Source organism: Ovis canadensis, chromosome 8 (genome assembly GCF_042477335.2).
Source record: "Ovis canadensis isolate MfBH-ARS-UI-01 breed Bighorn chromosome 8, ARS-UI_OviCan_v2, whole genome shotgun sequence".
Lineage (NCBI taxonomy): Eukaryota > Metazoa > Chordata > Mammalia > Artiodactyla > Bovidae > Ovis > Ovis canadensis.
Window position 1 is genome coordinate 33,464,145 of NC_091252.1, and position 25,112 is coordinate 33,489,256.

Sequence of the window (25,112 nt, forward strand, 5' to 3'; positions counted from 1 at the left end):
TAGAAGGAACATACCTCAACAAAATAAAAGCCACATATTCTAAACTCACAGCAAACATTATCATCAATGGTGAAAAATTGAAAGCATTTCCCCTAAAGTCAGGAACAAGACAAGGGTGCCCACTCTCACCACTATTATTCAACATAGTTTTGGAAGTTTTAGCCACAGCAATCAGAAAAGAAAACGAAATAAAAGGATCTAAATTGGAAAAGAAGAGTAAAACTCTCAGTGTTTGCAGATGACATAATCTTCTACATAGAAAACCCTAAAGAAACCATCAGAAAATTACTAGAGCTAATCAGTGAACATAGTAAAGTTGCAGAATATAAAATCAACACACAGAAATCCCTTGCATACACTAACAATGAGAAAACAGAAAGAGAAATTAAGGAAACAATTTCATTCACCATTGCAATGAAAATAATAAAATACTTAGGAATAAATCTACATAAAGAAACAAAAGACCCATATACAGAAAACTATAAAACATTAATGAAATAATTCAAGGATGATACAAATAGATGGAGAAATATACCATGTTCATGGATCATAAGAATCAATATAGCAAAAATGAGTATAATACACAAAGCAATCTATAGATTCAATGCAATCCCTATTAAGCTACAAATGGTATTTTTCACAGAACTAGAACAGATAATTCCACAATTTGTATGGAAATACAAAAAAAAAAAACCACTCGAAAAGCCAAAACAATCTTGAGAAAGAAGAATGGAATGGGAGGAATCAACCTACCTGACTCAGACTATACTACAAATTTATGGTCATGAAGACAGTATGGTCCTGGCACAAAAACAGAAATCTAGATCAATGGAACAAAATAGAAAGCCCAGAGATAAATCCACACACCTAAGGTCCATCTAGTGAAGGCTATGGTTTTTCCTGTGGTCATGTATAGATGTGAGAGTTGGACTGTGAAGAAGGCTGAGTGCCGAAGAATTGATGCTTTTGAACTGTGGTGTTGGAGAAGACTCTTGAGAGTCCCTTGGACTGCAAGGAGATCCAACCAGTTTATTCTGAAGGAGATCAGCCCTGGGATTTCTTCGGAAGGAATGATGCTAAAGCTGGAACTCCAGTACTTTGGCCACCTCATGCGAAGAGTTGACTCATTGGAAAAGACGCTGATGTTAGGAGGGATTGGGGGCAGGAGGAGAAGGGGATGACAGAGAATGAGATGGCTGGATGGCATCACTGACTCGATGGACATGAGTCTGAGTGAACTTCGGGAGTTGGTGATGGACAGGGAGGCCTGGCGTGCTGCGATTCATGGGGTCACAAAGAGTCAGACACGACTGAGCGACTGAACTGAACTGATGGACACCTTATCTTTGGCAAAGGAGTTAAGAATATACAATGGAGAAAAGACAATCTCTTTAACAAGTGGTGCTGTGGAAACTAGTCAACCACCTGTAAAAAAATGAAACTAGAATGCTTTCTAATACCATACACAAAAATAAACTCAAAATGGATTAAATATCTAAACGTAGGACCAAAAACTATAAAACTCCTAGAGGAAAACATCGGCAAAATACTCTCTGACATAAATCACAGCAGGATCCTCTTTGACCCACCTTCCAGAGTAATAGAAATAAAAGCAAAAATAAACAAATGGGACGTAATTAAACTTAAAAGCTTTTGCACAATGAAGGAAACTATAAGCAAGGTGAAGAGAGCCTTCAGAATGGGAGAAACTGATAGCAAATGAAGCAACTGACAAAGAACTAATCTCAAAAATATACAAGCAACACCTACAGCTCAATTCCAGAAAAATAAATGATCCAATCAACAAATGGGCCAAAGAACTAAACAGACGTTTCCCCAAGAAGACATATGGATGGCTAACAAACACATGAAAAGATGCTCAACATCACTCATTATCAGAGAAATGCAAATCAAAACCACAATGAGATACCATCTCACACTGGTCAGAATGGCTGCAATCCAAATGTCTATAAGCAATAAATTCTGGAGAAGGTGTGGAGAAAAGGGAACTCTCTTACACTGTTGGTGGGAATGGAAACTAATACAGCCACAATGGAGAAGTATGGGAATTCTTTGAAAAACCAGAAATAGAACTGCCATACGACCCAGCAATCCCACTGCTTGGCATACACACTGAGGAAACCAGAATTGAAAGAGACACGTGTACCCCAATGTTCACTGCAGCACTGTTTGCAATAGCCAGGACATGGAAGAAACCCAGATGTCCATCAACAAATGAATAGATAAGAAAGCTGTGGTATATATACACAATGAAATATTACTCAGCTATTAAAAAGAATGCATTTGAATCAGTTCTAATGAGGTGGATGAAACTGGAACCTATTATATAGAGTGAAGTAAGTAAAAAAGAAAAACACCAATACAGTGTATTAATGCATATATATGGAATTTAGAAAGATGGTAGCAATGCCCCTATATGCGAGACAGCAAAAGAGACTCAGATATAAAGAACAGACTTTTGGACTCTGTGGAAGACAAGGGTGGGATGATTTGAGAGAATAGCATTGAAACATGTACATTACCATATGTGAAAGAGATTGCCAGTTTAGGTTCAATGCATGAAACGGGGAGCTCAGGGCCAGTCCACTGGGATGACCCTGAGGGATGGGATGGGGTGGTAGATGGGAGTGGGGTTCAGGATGGGGGACACGTGTATAGCCATGGCTGATTCAGGTCAATGTATGTCAAAAACTGCTACAATATTGTAAAGTAATTTGCCTCCAATTAAAATAAATTAATTTTTAAAAAGTAAAAATAAAATAAAATAGATATCTTTTTCTCTTGAATTTTAACTACATTTTGATTCCCCAAATTAGTTTTATGTAAACATTTAAAAATTCCATCAGATAACATATTTAAAAGTTAAAAAAACAACATCTCTTTCTAAACATAGGGACACATTTCATTGATGTTGGTAAATGCCAACAAATAATTATAAAAATTATTAGTTTTGATTGATAGATAACACTGATCACAGTGTCTCCATCTACCTTTAAACCCAAATGAAAAGAATAGATACTAAATGAATTATGTTGTCTTAAGGTATAACACTTTGGAAAATATATGTGTGTTCTGTGATCTAGTGTTTTCTTTAGTTGTGAAAGATTGCAATATGATTCCACAAGAGTGTTTGACTTGTGAAATAGCTGGAAACTCATTCTTGTACTTAAACAGCCTTACATGGTTCAGCAGCTATCTACTGTTGAAATCAGATATTGATGATTATTTTTTGACTTCTAACCTCTGTGTAATAGAGATTAAGTGCTACTTGAGTGGACTCAATGTTGTCTAGTATTGTAACTCTAATAACTATATTACAATCATTGTAGAGAAGTAGAGCAGGGGGAGTGTTTGGGTGGCAGATTAGCACAACTGGCTTTCATGTCATTTATCTCCTTTATTAAATCCTAGATTAAGTAGTGTATAACCTGTGTGTCCGTTTTTACTTGTCTAATTAGCTACTGGGTGATACTGAATTTATTGGGTTTTATTTGTTGACCTGATCATTCTATCGTCTTTGAGATTGAACCCAAGTACTGCATTTCGGACTCTTTTGAACTATGAGCGCTACTCCATTTCTTCTAAGGGATTCTTGCCCACAGTAGTATATATAATGGTCATCTGAGTTAAATTCATGCATTCCAGTCCATTTAAGTTCACTAACACCTAAAATGTCAATGTTCACGCTTGCCATCTCCTGTTTGACCACTCCAATTTACCTTGAGAAATCTGTAGGCAGGTCAGGAAGCAACAGTTAGAATTGGACATGGAACAACAGACTGGTTCCAAATAGGAAAAGGAGTACGTCAAGGCTGTATATTGTCACCCTGCTTATTTAACTTCTATGCAGAGTACATCATGAGAAACACTGGACTGGAAGAAACACAAGCTGGAATCAAGATTGCTGGGAGAAATATCAATAACCTCAGATATGCAGATGACATCACCCTTATGGCAGAAAGTGCAGAGGAAGTAAAAAGCCTCTTAATGAAAGTGAAAGAGGAGAGTGAAAAGGTTGGCTTAAAGCTCAACGTTCAGAAAACGAAGATCATGGCATCCGGTCCCATCACTTCATGGAAAATAGACGGGGAAACAGTGGAAAGAGTGTCAGACTATTTTGGGGGGCTCCAAAATATCTGCAGATGGTGACTGCAGCCATGAAATTAAAAGACACTTACTCCTTGGAAGAAAAGTTATGACCAACTTAGATGGCATATTCAAAAGCAGAGACATTACTTTGCTGACTAAGGTCCATCTAGTCAAGGCTATGGTTTTTCTAGTAGTCATGTATGGATATGAGAGTTGGACTGTGAAGAAGGCTGAGCGCCGAAGAATTGATGCTTTTGAACTGTGGTATTGGAGAAGACACTTGAGAGTCCCTTGGACTGTTGGAGATCCAACCAGTCCATTCTGAAGGGGATCAGCCCTGGGATTTCTTTGGGAGGAATGATGCTAAAGCTGAAACTCCAGTACTTTGGCCACCTCATGTGAAGAGTTGACTCATTGGAAAAGACTTGATGTTGGGAGGGATTGGGGGCAGGAGGAGAAGGGGACGACAGAGGATGAAATGGCTGGATGGTATCAGAGACTTGATGGACATAAATCTGAGTCAACTCCGGGAGTTGTTGATGGACAGGGAGGCCTGGCGTGCTGCGATTCATGGGGTCGCAAAGAGTCGGACAAAATTGAGCGACTGAACTGAACTGAACTGAATATACCTTGATTAATGGATCTAACATTTCAGGTTCCTATACAAAGAAGAAAATGAAAGATATACCCATCTGAATGCAGAGTTCCAAAGGAGAGATAAGGAAATCTTCCTCAGTGATCAGTGGAAAGAAATAGAGGAAAACAATAGAATGAGGAAGACTAGAGATCTCTTCAAGAAAATTAGAGATACCAAAGGAACATGTCATGTGAAGATGGGCACAATAAAAGACAGAAATGGTATGGACCTAAGAGAGGCAGAAGATATTAAGAAGAGGTGGCAAGAATACACAGAAGAACTATAAAAAAAAAAGATCTTCATGACCCAGATAATCACGATGATGTGATCACTCACCTAGAGCCAGACATCCTGGAATGCGAAGTCAAGTGGGCCTTAGGAAGCATCACTACAAACAAAGCTAGCGGAGCTGATGGAATTCCCGTTGAGCTATTTTAAATCCTAAGAGATGATGCTGTGAAAGGGCAGCAGACAATATGCCATAAATTTGGAAAACTCAGCAATGGCTAACAGAATGGGAAAAGGTCAGTTTTCATTCCAATCCCAAAGAAGAGCAGTGTCAAAGAATGTTCAAACCACTACACAATTGTGCTCATCTCACACACTAGCATAGTAATGCTGAAAGTCCTTCAAGCCAGGCTTCAACAGTACATGAACCGTGAATGTCCAGATGTTCAAGTTGGACTTAAAAAAGGCAGAGGAACCATTGCCAACATCTGTTGGATCATCAAAAAAGCAAGATGGTTCCAGAAAAACATCTACTTCTGCTTTATTGACTACCCCAAAACCTTTGACAGTGTGGGTCACAACAAACTGTGGGGGACTCTTAAACAGATGGGAATACTAGACCTCCTGACATGTCTCCTGAGAAATCTGTATGCAGGTCAAGAATAAGCAGTTAGAACTGGATATGGAAAAACAGACTGGTTCCAAATCGAGACAGTAGTACATCAAGGCTGTATGTTGTCACCCTGCTTATTTAACTTATATGCAGAGTACATCATGAGAAATGCCAGGCTGGATGAAGCACAAGCTGGAATCAAGATTGCCAGGAGAAATATCAATAACCTCAGATATGCAGATGATATCACCCTTATGGCAGAAAGTTCAGAGGAACTAAAAAGCCTCTTGATGAAAGTGAAAGAGGAGGGTGAAAAAGTTGGCTAAAACTCAACATCCAGAAGACTAAGATCATGGTATCTGGCCCTATCACTTCATGGCAAATAGATGTGGAAACAATGGAAATATTGAGAGACTTTATTTTCTTGGGCTCCAAAATCACTCTAGATGGTGACTCCAGCCATGAAATTAAAAGACACTTATTCCTTGGAAGAAAAGTTGTGACCAACCTAGACAGCATATTAAAAAGGAGAGACATTACTTTCCCAACAAAGATCCATCTAGTCAAAGTTATTATTTTTTTTCCAGGAGTCATGTATGGATGTGAGAGTTGGACTATCAAGAAAGCCGAGCACCGTGGAATTGATGCTTTTGAACTGCAGTGTTGAAGAAGACTCTTGAGAGTCCCTTGGACTGCAAGGATATCCAACCAATCTATCCTAAAGGAAATCAGTCCTGAATATTCATTAGGAGGACTGATGTTGAAGCTGAAGCTCCAATACTTTGTCCACCTGATGCAGAGAACTGACACATTGGAAAATATCCTGATTCTGGGAAAGATTGAAGGTAAGGGAGAAGGGGACAACAAAGGATGAGATGGTTGGATGGCATAACCTACTCAATGGACATGAGTTTGAGTAAGCCCTGGGAGTTGGTGATCAACAGGGAAGCCTGATGTGCTGCAGTACATGGGGTCACAAAGAGTCAGACATGTCTGAGTGACTGAAGTGAGGTGAATACTCCTTGCCAATGGTAACAACAAGTATTAATTGACATTTTTTGCAAGGTGTCTTTGGAAGCAAAAATTACAGAAGACATTCCATTCAGCAACCTGAAAATAAATTAACAAAGACATACCAAAGCAATCAATTATGATCAGCAGTAGTGTTAGTCATTCAGCTGTGTATGACTCTTTGGGACCCCATGGACTGTAGCCCACCAGGCTCCTCTGTCCATGGAATTCTCCAGGCAAGAATACTGAAGAATTTACCAGGGGATCTTCCCAACCCAGGGATCGAACCCAGGTCTCCCACATTCCAGGAAGATTCTTTGCTGTCTGAGCCACTAGGAAAGCCCCACTAGAAACTTGGAAAAGATTGGGAAAGTTACCCTGAGTAATACAATGAAACTGAATTTTATTATTTTCAGTCAGGTAAATCTACATAGAAGTCCACATTTGGAAAAAAAAAAAAGAAGCTTAAATTTTGATTGTAGAATTTGCTGACAGAGCAAAGGGAGTGACTTGAATGACTACAGAAACTTTTGTCATGGAGCTATGAGAGCTTGACGCACTCATCTCCCTCTAGAAATCTACCTGTCAAGCAGATGAGAAGGCTTATATCTGCTGATCAGATGTACTCAACTCAGGATGTATTAAAGAGATAATGTCAATTTTTTCACAAGGTATTTCGATACTCAAATGATGCTCATGTAATGGGATACTAAGTGCACTTATTCTATTGCACATATAATTAACCCAAAACTGAAGATATAAACTCTATAATTTGACATTTGGAAAAAAGAAAAAAAAATCAGTGCTGAATAGCTCTCCACGTCCTTTAAAGGTGTTCCAATCATCTTTAGAGTTCAGCTGAGTTCAGTTCAGTTCAGTCGCTCAGTTATGTCTGATTCTTTGCAACCTCATGAATTACAGCACACCAGGCTGCCCTGTCCATCACCAGCTCCCAGAGTTAACCCAAACTCATGTCCATTAAGTCGGTGATGCCATCCAGCCATCTCATCCTCCGTCATCCCATTCTCCTACTGCCGCCAATCCCTCCCAGCATCAGAGTCTTTTCCAATGAGTCAACTCTTCCCATGAGGTGGCCAAAGTACTAGAGTTTCAGTGTTAGCACCAGTCCTTCCAAAGAACACCCAGGACTGATCTCCTTTAGAATGGACTGGTTGGAACTCCTTGCAGTCCAAGGGACTGTCAAGAGTCTTCTCCAACACCACAGTTCAAAAGCATCAATACTTCAGCGCTCAGCTTTCTTCACAGTCCAACACTCACATCCATATATGACCACTGGAAAAACCATAGCCTTGACTAGATGGACCTTTGTTGGCAAAGTAATGTCTCTGCTTTTGAATATGCTATCTAGGTAGGTCATAACTTTCCTTCCATGGAGCAAGCATCTTTTAATTTCATGGCTGCAGTCATCATCTGCAGTGATTTTGGAGGCCAAAAAAATAAAGTCTGACACTGTTTCAACTGTTTCCCCATCTATTTCCCATGAAATGATGGAACCAGATGCCATGCTCTTAGTTTTCTGAAAATTGAGCTTTAAGCCAACTGTTTCACTCTCCTCTTTCACTTTCATCAAGAGGCTTTTTAGCTCCTCTTCACTTTCTGCCATAAGGGTGGTGTTATCTGCATATCTGAGGTTATTGATATTTCTCACAGCAACCTTGATTCCAGCTTGTGCTTTTTCCAGTCCAGCGTTTCTCATGATGTACTCTGCATAGAAGTTAAATAAGCAAGGTGACAATACACAACCTTGACGTACTCCTTTTCCTCTTTGGAACCAGTCTGTTGTTCCATGTCCAGTTCTAACTGTTGCTTCCTGACCTGCATACAGGTTTCTCAAGAGGCAGGTCAGGTGGTCTGTTATCCCCATCTCTTTCATAATTTTCCACAGTCTATTGTGATCCACACAGTCAAAGGCTTTGGCATAGTCAATAAAGCAGAAGTAGATGTTTTTCTGGAACTCTCTTGCTTTTTCCATGATCCAGCAGATGTTGGCAATTTGACCTCTGGTTCCTCTGCCTTTTCTAAAACCAGCTTGAACATCTGGAAGTTCATGGTTCATGTATTGCTGAAGCCTGGCTTGGAGAATTTTGAGCATTACTTTACTAGCATGTGAGATGAGTGCAATTGTGCAGTAGTTTAAGCATTCTTTGACATTGCCTTTCTTTGGGATTGGAATAAAACTGATCTTTTCCAGTCTTGTGGCCATTACTGAGTTTCCAAATTTGCTGGCATATTGAGTGCAGCACTTTCACAGCATCATCTTCCAGGATTTGAAGTTAGTTTTTGCTAACTCTGCAACTACCTCTTCCTTGTCCCTGCACCAAACATACACACCTTTTATCTCTACAGGCAGATCATTCAGGGAAGAAAAGATCATTTCATTATCCTCATAGCTGATTGACATGCAGTGGCCCTTTCTTTTCCCTGTGGGGGATGGGGAATACTCCACCTTTACCCCCTCCAAGTAGTGAGAGAAGGCACTGAGGAAGGGCCAGCAACAAGGGAGGCCAGAGCTCCTTCCCACACCTGGATGCTTGCTGCTGCTGAGGAAGCAAGTGACATTTACTCACATCAGAATAGATGTGGTGAGGTCATCCTCGAGAAAGCATGACTACTACCTCCTCTCATTTTGGTTCTAGGACATAGGTTTAATTCTGGTCACTACTGTATGCTATTTGCCTGCAAAATTCTGACAGCAGGATGCTTGTTAAAGAGCCACATTATGAAGCAAATAAAGATTTGAATGCTTCATATAATGAAGCAAATGTTCCATACCTGGAATGAGAATCCCATGATTTCACCATAGTTTTCAGTGGTTCTTGGAAACCTGGAAAGCACTGTAATGGTTTCTGTGGCTCCCTCTGAACGAATGTAATGGTAAAAGAATGAGCATAATAAGAGATGGCATAGGTGGCTTCCAAAAAAGATTTCCCACTAAAATCTGGGTTAGCAGCATGGTCTACTGCCAGAGACTGAGAGAGACTGGGCTGTACCTGCCTGAGGAGGTACTAGTGATGCTTGAGGAGGCCTGGAGGAGGACATTTAATATCATGAGACATTGAATGAGACTATTCTAATCCTTAGCTTATTTAGAGGTAAAGGCTGTTGTTACCTAGTAAAGGATGAGATTGATTGAAAAAGCAAAGGCAATAAACATAATATTTATAGAGAACCTAGTGGTAGTTGAGCTGTTATTATTGGGTCTCTGCTGTGTGGTTACCATTCCTTACTGTAATTCCCTGTGCTGGGCATATTGTGACTTAGTGGAATGCTCGCTCCTGCAGGCATAGACATGAGGGACAGGGACCCTCTTGGAGACTTGTCTTTAAGAGAAGCTAGAATTAGTTAAGTGTTAGTTTGATAAAGGGCAGAATGATTTCTGGGCATAGAATCATATCAAAATGATGTCTAGGTACCATGTACTTCTGTCTGAGTCGGCAGAGGACCATGAGGTATGGGATAGGAAAAGAATAAATAAAAAGAAATATCTTTTAATAAAAATTATGCCATATATTGCACTTCCCTGGTGACTCAGCTGGTAAAGAATCTGTCTGCAATGCAGGAGACTTGTGTTCAATTCCTAGGTCTAGAAGAGAAAGGCAACCCACTCTAACATTCTTGCCTGGAGAATTCCATGGACAGAGGAGCCTAGCCAGCTACAGTCCATGGGATCACAAAGAGTCAGACAAGACTGAATGCCTGACATACACGCCATATATTAGAACTAAACAGTAGCACTACTGTGACATTTCTTATTGAGCAAACTGTGAAACTAAATAGAACATACATAAATGTCAGAGAAAAAAATTTGAGAATTTGATAAAGAAAATGATTTCAGGTATAAAAGGTATAATTTCTGGGACATCCAGGAATTATGAGAAAGATATTATAAAGGCTGATATGTTCTACAATAATAGTGGATGCAAGAGTTAGTGTAAAATATGTTGTCTTTTACCTAATGTTAAAATCTTATTCAAATTCTCAGGAGCAGTTTGAATAGGTAAAGCTAAAATTAGAAGTTTCTCATTTTTTGATGGTAGTCTTTTTGTCCTGTGCAATCCTAACCCTCCCACTTTATAATTTATACTCTGAGTATATTGAATGATTGTGTCCTATACAGTCTCTTTTGTACTACAGATACCCAGTTTATGTTAAATATCTTGTGTTTTTAAATATAAGTTATTTTAATTTTTGCAAATGTTTCTGTGTAACAGTATTGCAACTAAGTACTTTGACAGGCTTAGATAATGACTCTGAAACCATGATAAAAACATGATGCTCTAGACATATTCTGTTCAAAAATATTTTATACAACAAAATAATATGTAAGGTAAATTGTAGTAGGGATTATAACTTCTCAAATGTACAACAAATTCCACAGGATGAATATATGCTTGTGCTCAGTTGCTCAGTCATGTCTGACTCTTTGTGGCCCCATGGACTATAGCCTGCCAGACCCCTCTGCACATGGAATTTTCCAGGCAATAATACTTTCATGTGGTGCCATTTCCTACTCCAGGGGATCTTTTCAACCCAGGAATTGAACCTCCATCTCTGGAGTCTCCTGTATTGTCAGGTGGATTCTTTACCACTAGCACCATAGTGAACATAATTTTAAAAGTTTTCATGTAAGGTGCGTTTATTCAGCTACCAAGCAGTAGGTATATTTTATAGATGTCTAGTGATTTGTGATAATCTTTCTAAATAAAATTCTTGACTTTAATTTGTTCCATCTTAGCCACTACTATTGATGTTAAATTTTTATAGTATCATTGATTATTAACCAGATTATAACATCATTGATTATTAACTCTAAAAATTTGGGGGAAGTAATGAAAAAGATAAATCATTATGAACCAAGATGCCAAAATATTAGAAAACTATAATATAATAGCTTTTCACTAGTGACAACTCAAAGGGAAGTATAAATCTCATCTCAGGAAATTAAAAACAGATTTTCTTGTGCACATGTTCTAGTCCATAGATTGAAGGCCCATGTTATAGTTACAGTAGAAAATGTGCTCTGAGTGTCCCAAGATGATATGTTTAATTTAATGTGTATATTGAACGAGAAACTTAAGGATAAGGAAAATAATTACTGATAGGGTGCAGAGAACAAAATAAAACTTGGTTGATGAATCTCAGATCAAAAGGGTACCTAAGTTATTAAGGGCCCCCATAGCACAGTTCCAATACAGGTAAATTATTTTCAACATAAAATATTACTCTATCTTATAATCTGTACAATCGTTAGAAACTATCAAAGAATATATCTGTAAAGACTTTCATTAAATTAAAAAAAGGTACAGGAAAATGAACATGACTTGCCATATCTATTTTATTCTTCTTTCACCATTTTACAAAATAGGAGCAACCATCAAATTTCAGACATTACAGTCAGATTCAGGTTAACATGTATTTCTGAAGCAATACATGAGCTGAAAGGATGCAGTTCCATTTTCTAGTGGTCCACAGGGAAATTTCACTTATGGATACTTCTTGGCTTTGACTATGTCATTTTCTGAACCTGACATAAATCAGAGGAAGTGGAAATTTAAGGAAAATAACAGTCTAATTTATATTTGGCATGGTATATAGTCATAATGGCATTTTTCCTGCTAAATTTTTAAATGCATAAGTGACTTGGCGTTCAGTATTTAGAACATGTCCACAATGCTTAAAAAAATTGTTTCTAAATCCCTTTTATTTTTTCCACTGAAGAGTTGATGTATTCTATAATTGAAAAAGCATATAGTAGAAGGAAAAATGCAATATGATCAATATAGACTGGGATGGTCTTAAGGTATTTTAGAACTAGTAAGAAAGAATTCTTTTTCTTATAATCTTCTACTCCTTACATAAGTCTTTCATTTTATTGATTTTTTTTTTGTCACTGTTAACAAATTCTTTAAGTCTGGTACATATAAGTGGTTGACGTTTTAAGGTTTGCTTTCTCTAGCATGCATTTTCACCTATTTCCCTTTTTGTCTTCCTTCATAAGGTATTCTTACTATCCTGTAAGTGATTACTGATGTGAAAGAATAGCTTCTGAAAGACAATATTTTGTGACACACACACACAAAAGAAAAAAGCAGATCAAGTGCTGTGTCCTCCCTGAGAGATAAAAGACTTGCTCTGCATTATGTAGCAAATGGTCTTCTTACCTTTGCTCAAGCAAACAATGATTCATTATCTTAGGTGCAATTATCATTTAACTCAAAGTTGCCTTGTTCACATTTTGTTAGCATTTAGATTTTTTCAACCTATTTTAAATTAATTTTATCTGTTTACTTTATTTAGATATTATGTTATATAGATGCAAGATACAAATTCAATTATAGAAAAAATACAATCTGTTGTTGCAGTCACTCAGTCATGTCTGACTCTTTGTGACCCCACAGGACTGCACCAAGCCAGGCTTCCCTGTCCTTCACCGTCTCCTGGAGTTTGCTCAAACTCACGTCCATTGAGCCAATGATGCCATCCAACCATCTCATCCTCTGTTGCCCTCTTCTCCTCCTGACTTCAATCATTCCCAGCATCTGGGTCTTTTCCAATGAGTCAGCTCTTCACATCAGGTGGGCAAAGTGTTGGAGCTTTGGCTTCAGTATCAGTCCTTCCAATGAGTACTCAGGGTTGATTTCCTTTAGGACTGACTGGTTTGAACTTCTTACTGTCCAAGGGAGTCTCCAGAGTCTTCTCCAGCACCACAGTGTGAAAGCATCAGTTCTTTGGTGCTCAGCCTTTTTTATTGCCCAGCTCTCACATCCATGAGATGTAGCATATTTGTCCAAATGAATGTACTGAACTTAGTATATGCTGGGTACTTTGAATATATAAATATGGGGTCTGATACTACAGCTTTTGGTGTTAACATGAATATTCCAACCCTTAGATCTAAAGGCTTTATGGTTTGGGAGATTAAAATTTATTCATCTCTGAACTACTCAAAGGAACATGTCTGACCACTGGGTAGAAATACAGTAGAGCATTCAACTATATGGATTGTCAACCTATATATCCTTATAATTCTAGAAAGTGTAAATTTTCCAGTAAGAAAATTTATCTGTCTGTCTCCAAAATGTTTTATTAATTAGATTTTCAGTGCAATGAAGATGCTGTAGAGGATCCAGAGAAAAATGCTTAGCAGTTGGAAATAGAAATCTGTAACATGGCATAAATGTCTGATTTATGAGAGCTATCATTAAAAAATTACCAAAACAGCCAATATGAAGAGATACTCAAGGAACCCACACATATGAAGGCCCTCTGGAGGACAATGACAACCAACAAATACAGAAGGGAAATGAGTAGGGATAAATGATGTTATATGCCTGGCTAATTCTCTTTCCTTCTGCCCTCCTCTCCAGAATGATGGAGATGTTCCATGTACCTGGATGAAAGGTACACAATGCTCTTTAATATTTGCAAACACTTACATGTGCTCACACACACACCCTGACAGGCCTATGTTCCAGAATCCAGATTAAGATAGAAACATTTCCAACATCTCAAAAACGCTTTTCCCCTTTCCAGGTGAGTTAATGCCTCCAACATCATCAGTGGCTACCATTTGGCTTCTATTACCATGTTCCATGCTTTTAGAATATGCCTCTCTACTCAATAGTGTTTTTTATGTTGTTTTAATTCATAGTAAACATATATATAAATTACCAAAAGAAGAAATAGACAATTGTGTACTCATCAACTATGTTAAAAATTAGAACACTGGGTGTAATATGCTCTAGGTTCATTCATATTGTTGCAAATGGCAGGATTCTTTCTTTCTTATGGTTGAGTAATAGTCCAGTGTGTGTGTGTGTGTGTGTGTGTGTGTACATGTGTGTGTGTGTGTGTGTATCACATTATTTTTATCCATTCATCTGTTGATGGACACTAAGTTTCTTATGGTCAATTAATCTATAATGAAAGACACAAGTATATACAATGGAGAAAACACAGTCTCTTCCAATAAGTGGTCCTGGAAATGCTGGACATGTAAAACAATAATATTAGAACATTATCCCACACCATATACACAAACTAAACATAGATCAAATACATAAATATAATATGAATATCATAAAATTCCTAGAAAAAAAGCTTAGAACATTCTTTCACATAATTCATGGCAGTATTTTTTTGGCTCTGTCTCCCCTGTCTAGTCAAAGGAAACAAAAATGAAAATAAACACATTAGACCTAATTAAACTTAAAAGTTTTTACACAGCAAAGGAAACCATTCACAAAATGAAAAGATAGCCTATTGAAATATCTGAGGAGAAAATGTTTGCAAATGATATGACTGACAAGGAGTTAATATCAAAAACATATGAATAGCTTATACAAATCAATATAAAAAAATAAAACCCAATTAAAATATAGGCAGAAGATTTGAATAGATATTCTTCCAAAGAAGATGCACATATATCAACAGATACATAAAAATATGTTCAAAACCACAATGAGATATCACCTCACAAATATTAGAATGGCCATAAACAAAAACTCTACAAATAACAAATGATGGAGAAGACATTGAGAAAGGGAATCCTAGTACACTGATGTGGGAAAGTACGATGGGAAAGCCACGAAGGAACCTAGCATGAATATTCCTCAAAAACCTAAAAATGGAACTACTATATGATCCAGGAATTAGCCTGTTGGGTATGTACCTGAGAAAAATGAAGACACTAATTCAAAAAGATACATGCAGCCCACAATATTATATGTAAAACAGATAATAAACAAGGGCCTACTGTATAGATAGAACAGGAAACTCTACTCAATACTCTGTAATTACCTACGTGGGAAAAGAATCTGAAAAAGAACAAATATATATGTATATACATTTCAATCACTTTACTGTACACCTGAAAGCAACACAGTATTGTAAATCAATTATATTCCTAGATAGAACAAAACAAAAATTAAAAATATATTTTTAAATAAATAAATTTAAATTAATTATAAAAACAAATGAAAAAACCAAAAAGATACATACAGCCCAATCTTCAGAGCAGCACTATTTACGAGTAAAATATGAAAGTAACCTATTAAATGTTTTTTAATATAACTTCCTTTTCCCTACACCTTTGTTTTCCATCTACTACTCAGAAACACTCTCAGCCCCTCTTTCTTGAAAACTTCCTCCTCCAATCTGTCCAGCTCAATAAGGCCAACACTTACCACTACATTTAAACTTGCAATAAGACCCTCATTACCACCCATGTCCATACTCTTCAGCCATCTTATACTTTTGTCATGAAAATGTTAATCATCCAACAAACTACATAGCTTACTTATTTATTGTGTCTATTATCAATCTCCTTCTGCTAGAATGAAAACTTCATAAGGGTATGGATCCTTGTTTCTTTTATCTTGTGTCTTACAGGTATAGAATGGCACCATACCTTTAGTTCACCATCAATAAATATTTCTTTTATGGCAGCTTGTGAGCCAAGCATTTTATTTCAGCACCTTGAATATTTCTCCTTCTCCTCCTACTCCACAGTCCCTGTCCTTTATCACTCGCTTTGCATCTGTTTATGAAAGTCTCAGTGCTGTCTTTTAAAAGCCTAGGTGGGGGGAAAGATAATGAGGATGAGGACATGATATGAAATTGGCTTCTCTTTGAGGCACTGGAGAGGAAGGACATTTGTAAATACTCCCAAAGCAATTATTTATTTTACTTTCTCATAAACTCAATGGTTTTATTGTATTGCTATTATATTAATTCTTTTTCTTAACTACAAAGAAAAGGCATTAGAAACAAATTAAGTTCCTTGCCTGACACTTAAAAATTTCATATGTTAGGATAAGAAGTAAATGGAGCAAATTGCAGGACGAAAATCATTGAATTATCTTCCAAATTATTCAATGACTCCCTATTGTCATACTAATTAGCCTTATATACCTAAATTATGACAAATACTTACTTTTCCACTTTATATTTAACAAAAGTTTTTAAGCTTTATGTCCTATTGATTTCTTAAATGTAATTTAAACCCACAGTAAATTGAACTACAGGAAGCTGCATAGATAGGTTTGATATGATATCATAAATGTTTTCAGAAAGACTTGAGTGGAAGGTAGTGATGCTGAGTTTCTGGAGGTATATGTGGGATTGATGCAAGTCAGGGGAATCTGTGTAAAAATCGAAACTCAAACACTCCCTTGTTTGCAGGAACCTGAGGACTGAGGGTATTCAAGTTAATCCAAACTACACATACAAATAATTATTTTGATGGGCTATTTTAAAATACAAGGAATTATATGCAAAGTCCACGCTTTTTTGAAAAAAAAAAAAAAAAGGTTAGGACCAAATTTAAAGTCATTCTATTCACTGATGTCTTAATGCTGGTTATTGTAGAATCTGTAAATAATACATGAAGTATAAAATCTCAACAGCCAAAAAGTTAGTATTACTATTTCATACTTTATAAAATTTCTTTGGCTCAAGTCCCACAGATGTATGACAGTGAATATGTCAAATGATTTATATTTTTCATCTTTTGAGAATATTTGAATTCTCAACTCTGAGGAAACATAGAATGTAAAATTTCCATTTAGAGTAAACAGAAGCTAAAGAATTGCTGACAGGCCCACAAATGATTAAGCTGCACCAATAAAGAATTTATTAGAAATATGGAAACTTTACATGCTTGGAGAGACTTTCCTGCTGAGCCAGGTTAATGGGTTCAGATAAGCTTGTGGCCTAAGTAGGTTCTTCACTACTTAGCTTTTTCCTTTAAGGGCCCCTCCAGGTGTATCTGCTGCGACAGCAGTTTTAGTACTTCAACAACACTTTTCAACCTTTTGATTTCATTTTAGCTGCTGTGATTAAATAGACACACATCACTTGCTGTGCCACCGCAAAAGAAGCTTGTGGTTCACCTTTTCTGAATTAGTACCCACTGAGCACTGCAAATATTTAAAATGTCAGTCCATTTGATAATGTCAGAGAGGGCCGCAAATACCACCACATAGCACCAAAGAAGCACTCGATGCAGACAAAAGAACATTTAACATCTCTCTTCTTCAAGGTAAAATGAGAGTTAAATAGAAACAGTAAAACTCTGATGAAGTTACTGAGGTCAGAAAATTTAATAACTATAAATGGGACTCCAGGCTTATAACTCACTGCTTTAGTACATTCTCTCACAAAAACTGTTCTGTTGCTGATCTTAAACTTAGTGCTGTTGCAGGAGAATTAATTTGTATCGACAAGATTAGAGAGTTCTTACAACAAAATCCATCTGATGTCATTCTTGAGTGAACTGCAGATACTTGTCCCCTGAGCCAAGCTTCAAGTGGAGACTTCATGTTTCAAGTGATGTCGTTATTTTATGCTCAAGTATTTAATTCCAAAAGGCAATAAAGAAAGACACCATACCAATGTGAAGCTTGGAAATGTCAGCAAAACCATAGACCACCCAGGGGTTTCAAGATTTTTCTATTACTCAGACCCCAAATGCAACTATGTTTAAGGGATATTTTTGTTTTGTTTAGGTTGAAGTTATGGCACAAGTGGTAAAGAACCCGCCTGCCAATTCAGGAGACATGAGATGCTGGTTCGATCCCTGGGTTGGGAAGATCCCCTGGAGAATGGAAGGGCAACCTACTACAGTATTCCTGTCTGGAGAATCCCATGGACAGAGGAGTCTGGAGGGAAACACTCCAGAGGGTCACAAAGAGTCCAGCACCACTTAAGTGACTTAGCACACGGCTCATCAATACTTAGTGAATAAAATTTCAAACTTGTTTTGACTCACATATGTATGAATGAGGATAAAAGGCTTAACTTCTCTATGAAAATAAGGAGGTCATTCCTCAAGCAAAGAACATTCAGAAGCAAGTGTTCATTGCCTGTGGGCAGCTCTGATCCAAAGACAGTGTACAGTCCAGAAGGGCAACTCTGCAACATTTACAAAACTTTTCCAAGGCCATCTGAGTCACTATCATTCTTGCCTTTGGAAAAGGGGGAAAAGCTCTAGACTTTCTCCTAAAATGTAACATGGAATTGTACATCTCTCTTACTCTCACATTTTATTTGTTTGAACTTAGTCAATGATCACACTTAGCTACAATTCTGCAAAATATAATCTGGTGTCCAAGAAGCGGGCAAGGAAATTAATTTCCCTTCACAGAATATTCGTTCATCAATGTGTTTCAAAGTGATTCTACTCTGTCATTACGTAGGAAAAAGGATGAGATTTTGAGCTGAACCTGACAAACAGAGAGAAGAAGAATATGTGAACACAGATGTCAAAAATTTTCCAATATTGGTAAATATAAAATCATCATATAAAATTTTAAAATAATATTGAGACAGCCATTTCAAGCTGGTCACACATCTCTATTAATGAACCCAACATTATTTTTATTCTAAAAAAATAGTAAATTTTATTTTTGTCATTAAATGCTTCTAATGTAATGTCAAAAAATTAAAAGATAGAATCAAACTCATGTTTGAAAGTAAAAGATTATGAACTGCATTATATTTCCAATATTTGCTATATTTTTATTTTACTTATAAGGCTTCATCCTCAAAACCACTCCATTCTAGAGTTTTCTTTAAATTGCTACATAATAGATACTAAACATTTACTCAACAGTATTTTGGAAAGGAATGTTGTGCTTGATTGAAAATTTTCCAAGTGCATTTTCACTCTATGAATCTTGGAACTAATTCTTCTACCTAATACTATTAATTCTCAACTGGTGTTTTGCATGCTTTCAATAAACACAAATTATCATCATATTTCCTTTAAATTATCTCCGAACCATGCTATTGAAATGTTGTTACTTTCTTTGGAAAAAAACAGTCTAATTAAATGTGTCACAATTAAAATAGTAAGAGTGAAGACCTATGATGTAGAAAACAAGCTCTGTCTAGTCTGTAGAATGCTACTTCAAATTCAGTGCTAGAGCTGATCATTATTATTCTCCCCACATGAGTCAATCCCTCTAATTCATTAATAATTTCACTGACTTTCTTAGAAGTTCCTCCAGTTTGTATTTATCACAACCATTTTTCTAACATGTTATGTATAAAAGATATTATTGTTTTAGCTTTAGTCTTAACAAAAAAAATCAAGGAGTGATATACTATCACACTATCAGAGTTGGTAATTGTTCTTAATTTTTAATTTTATGTCAACTCAGCAGTTATAAGAAAAATTCCTTCTCATTATCAGATTTCATATGGCTGATTCTTGTTGAGATTTGACAGAAAACAACAAAATTCTGTAAAGCAAATATCCTTCAATAAAAAATAGATTAATTAAAAAAATAATTCCAATTCTTCTAAGTATAATATCCATAATTCATTCATTTATTTTGTCATACAGTGAATATTTCTTCAGTTCCTACTAAGTGCCTACTAAGTATGGGGGCTTCCATGATGAGAACAAAGAGACACAGAACCTGTTCTCACAGAGTTTATGGTCCAGTAGGGAAGACAGGCAAGGTTTTCAAAGGCAAAACATTCAATATTATGGTAATCCAAGGCTATGCCCCAACCAGTAATGCTGAAGAAGCTGAAGTTGAACGATTCTATGAAGGCCTACAAGAACTTTTAGAACTAACACACAAAAAAGATGTCCTTTTCATTATAGGAGACTGGAATGCAAAAGTAGGAAATCAAGAAACACCTGGAATAACAGGCAAATTTGACCTTGGAGTACAGAATGAAGCAGGGCAAAGGCTAATAGAGTTTTGCCAAGAAAATGCACTGGTCATAGCAAACACCTTCTTCCAAGAACACAAGAGGAGACTCTACACATGGACATCACCAGATGGTCAACACTGAAATCAGATTGATTATATTCTTTGCAGACAAAGATGGAGAAGCTCTATACAGTTAGCAAACACAGGACCAAGAGCTGACTGTGGCTCAGATCAAGAACTCCTTATTGCCAAACCAGGCTTAAATTGAAGAAAGTGGGGAAAACCACTAGACTGTTCAGGTATGACCTAAATCAAATCCCTTATGATTATACAGTGGAAGTGAGAAATAAATTTAAGGGACTAGATCTGATAGATAGAGTGCCTGATGAACTATGGAATGAGGTTCGTGACATTGTACAGGAGACAGGGATCAAGACCATCCCCATGGAAAAGAAATGCAAAAAAGCAAAATGGCTGTCTGAGGAGGGCTTACAAATAGCTGTGAAAAGAAGAGAAGTGAAAAGCAAAGGAGAAAAGGAAAGATATAAGCATCTGAATGCAATGTTCCAAAGAATAGCAAGGAGAGATAAGAAAGCCGTCCTCATTGATCAATGCAAAGAAATAGAGGAAAACAACAGAATGGGAAAGAGTAGAGAGCTCTTCAAGAAAATTAGAGATACCAAGGGAACATTTCATGCAAAGATGGGCTCAATAAAGGATAGAAATGGTATGGCCCTAAAAGAAGAAGAAGATATTAAGAAGAGGTGGCAAGAATACACAGAAGAACTGTACAAAAAGAGCTTCATGACCAAGATAATCACGATGGTGTGATCACTCATCTAGAGCCAGACATCCTAGAATGTGAAGTCAAGTGGGCCTTAGAAAGCATCACTATGAACAAAGCTAGTGGAGGTGATGGAATTCCAGTTGAGCTGTTTCAAATCCTGAAAGGTGATTCTGTGAAAGTGCTGCACTCAATATGCCTGCAAATTTGGAAAACTCAGCAGTGGTCACAGGACTAGAAAAGGTCAGTTTTCATTCCAATCCCTAACAAGTGAAGTGAAGTCGCTCAGCTGTGTCTGACTCTTTGCGACCCCATGGACTGTAGCCTACCAGGCTCCTCTGTCCACGGGATTTTCCAGGCAACAGTACTGGGGTGGATTGCCATTTCCTTCTCCAGGGGATCATCCCAACCCAGGGATCGAACCCAGGGATCAAACCCAGGGATCGAACCCAGATCTCCCGCATTGTAGACAGACGCTTTACTGTCTGAGCCACCAGGGAATACCCCTAACAAAGGCAATGCCAAAGAATGCTCAACTACCGCACAATTGCACTCATCTCACATGCTAGTAAAGTAATGCTCAAAATTCTCCAAGACAGGCTTCAGCAGTACATGAATCGTGAACTTCCAGATGTTCAAGCTGGTTTTAGAAAAGGTAGAGGAACCAGAGATCAAATTGCCAACATCCGTTGGATCATCAAAAAAGCAAGAGAATTCCAGAAAAACATCTATTTCTGCTTTATTGACTATGCCAAAGTCTTTGACTGTGTGGATCACAATAAACTGTGGACAATTCTGAAAGAGATGGGAACACCAGACCACCTGACCTACCTCTTGAGAAACCTATGTGCAGGTCAGGAAGCAACAGTTAGAACTGGACATGGACCAACAGACTGGTTCCAAATAGGAAAAGGAATATGTCAAGGCTGTGTATTGTCACCTTGCTTATTTAACTTCCATGCAGAGTACATCAGGAGAAATGCTGGGCTGGAAGAAGCACAAGCTGGAATCAAGATTGCCAGGAGAAATATCAATAACCTCAGATATGCAGATGACACCACCCTTAAGGCTGAAAGTGAAGAGGAACTAAAAAGTCTCTTGATGAAAGTGAAAGTGGAGAGTGAAAAAGTTGGCTTAAATCTCAACATTCAGAAAACTAAGATCATGGCATCCCATCCCATCACTTCAAGGGAAATAGATGGGGAAACAGTGGAAACAGCGTCAGATTTTGTTTTTTTGGGCTCCAAAATCACTGCAGATGGTGATTGCAGCCATGAAATTAAAAGACGCTTACTCCTTGGAAGGAAAATAATGAGCAATCTAGATAGTATATTGAAAAGCAGAGATATTACTTTGACAATAAAGGTCTGTCTAGAGAAGGCAATGGCACCCCACTCCAGTACTCTTGCCTGGAAAACCCCATGGATGGAGGAGCCTGGTAGGCTGTAGTCCACGGGGTCGCTAAGAGTCGGACACGACTGAGCAACTTCCCTTTCACTTTTCACTTTCATGCATTGGAGAAGGAAATGGCAAGCCACTCCAGTGTTCTTGCCTGGAGAATCCCAGGGACAGGGGAGCCTGGTGGGCTGCCAGCTCTGGGGTCGCACAGAGTCAGACACGACTGAAGCGACTTAGCAGCAGCAGCAGCAGTCAAGGCTATGGTTTTTCTAGTGGTCATGTATGGATATAAGAGTTGGACTATAAAGAAAGTTGAGCACTGAAGAATTGATGCTTTTGAACTGTGGTGTGGAGAAGACTCTTGAGAGTCCCTTGGACTGCAAAGAGTTCCAACCAGTCCATCCTAAAGATCACCTGGGTGTTCACTGGAAGGACTGATGCCAAAGCTGAAACTCTAATACTCTGGCCACCTGATGCGATGAGTTGACTCAGTGGAAAATACCCTGATGCTGGGAGGGATTGGGGGCAGGAGGAGATTAGGACAACAGAGGATGAGATGGCTGGATGGCATCACCGACTCAATGGACATGAATTTGAGTAAACTCCCGGAGTTGTTGATGAGCAGGGAGGCTTGGTGTGCTGTGATTCATGGGGTCACTGAGAGTAGACACAACTGAGCAACTGAACTGATCTGAACTGAACTGAGGGAAGACAGATGTCAAATATTTAAATACAAGTGTCAAATATTTAAATACAAAACTGAGATGTAAAAATCACTTTGAAGAAGAGTTACTAAGGATTCTCCAGTCTGCAATAAAGAAAACTGACCTATTCATGAGGAAAGGAAGCACTCCCTAAAGATGATCTGATTAAGCTATGACTCAGAGTGACACTGGGAATAATTAGGTAAAAGCTAAAGCTAAGAGAAGTATCAGAGTTTAAAAGTCTGTGTCATGAAAACATTACAGGTGCATCCTGGAAAACTAGATATAAATGGTCTTTAAAAAAGCATGTTACAAAAACAGGGGATGTTGGGGGAAAATTATAAAACTAAGCCATATCAAGAATTTGTTTCTTTATCTGGCTCTTAGAATTATTTTAAGCAGGTAGGTGATAGTAAATATATCATTCTTACAAACAGTTGACTATGAAAGTGAGAGAGTTAATTCTTCAGTTCAGTTCAGTTGCTCAGTCACGTCTGACTCTTTGGGACTCCATAGACTGCAACATGCCAGGCTTCCTTGTCCATCACCAACTCACAGAGCTTGCCCAAACTCATGTCGATAGAGTCAGTGATGCCATCCAACCATCTCATCCTGTCATCCTCTTTTCCTCCTGCCTTTAATCTTTCCCAGCATCAGGGTGCTTTCCAATGAGTCAGTTCTTCACATCAGGTGGCCAAATAATTGGAGTTTCAGCTTCAGCATCAGTCCTTCCAATGAATCACCCTGGACTGATCTCCTTTAGGATGGACTGGTTGGATCTCCTTGCAGTCCAGGAGACTCTCAACAGTCTTCTCCAACAAGAAAATTCAAAAGCATCAATTCTTTGGTGCTCAGCTTTCTTTATAGTCAAACTTTCACATCTATACATGACTACTGGAAAAAAAAACATAGCTTTGACTAGAAGGTAGGTCGATAAGGAGACAGGGGCCCTCAAGGAGGAGAAAGGGACAGACTTTTTTTCTACATTGCTTTGTCTTCGTCACATAAGACTTTTTTTCTTAAACTCTGAGTTGTTATTGCTTTGTCAACACATGTGTCTCCTCAGAGAATTCATTTCCGAGTGTTAGACAAGAAATGGGCCCTGGAAGGGGTCCGCCTTTCTGAAACAAATGGCAACTCTGGTGGGGACTCTTCTTCGCTGAGACTGACATCCTGACCACTCAGGGTACTCAGGGGCCAGCTTGCCTGCCAATGGACCAGACCCAGTGGCCGCAACTGGGACCCTTTTGTCCCTGGTCTCCTCCTGACGCGGACAACTGGCCAGAGTGCCCCGACCGGTAAGGAACAAGAGACTTTATTGACCTCTCTCCCCTTCCCTCTCTCTTTCCTCTCCTTAACCCTTCCTATCCTTTCCTGTTTTTCTAGTCCCCTGGTCCTGGACACAGGAATCTGGTCAAAGGGCCCTCAGCCTGAGCTGAGGATTGGAGACTGATCACCTCCTCTTAGCAGAGAACTCGAATTCTGGTTCTCGTCTGGTCTGATTTCTGGTAGGGCCGAGTTCCAGTCCTCCCTTCTCTGGAGGCCCAGGGAAAAATCCCATAATGCCTGGGTATCTGTAGGTGGCAGGAGACGTGTGTAAGGCCACCCCTTTCACTCCCCCTCTCCTGCCTCCTTCTTCTTTCAATCTGGCTTCCATTCCTCCCTTGAAATCTTTGATGTTAGTACTTGGATCTGAAGTTCTGCGTCTCTATAGGAGGTGTTCTGTATTCTTATATTTAAGGGCTTCCCTGGTAGTGCAGAGGTTAAAGCATCTGCCTGCAATGTGGGAGACCTGGGTTCGATCCCTTGGTCGGGAATATCCCCTGGAGAAGGAAATGGCAACCCACTCCAGTATTCTTGCCTGGAGAATCCCATGGACGGAGGAGCTTGGTGGACTACAGTCCATGGGTCGCAAAGAGTCGGACACGACTGAGCAACT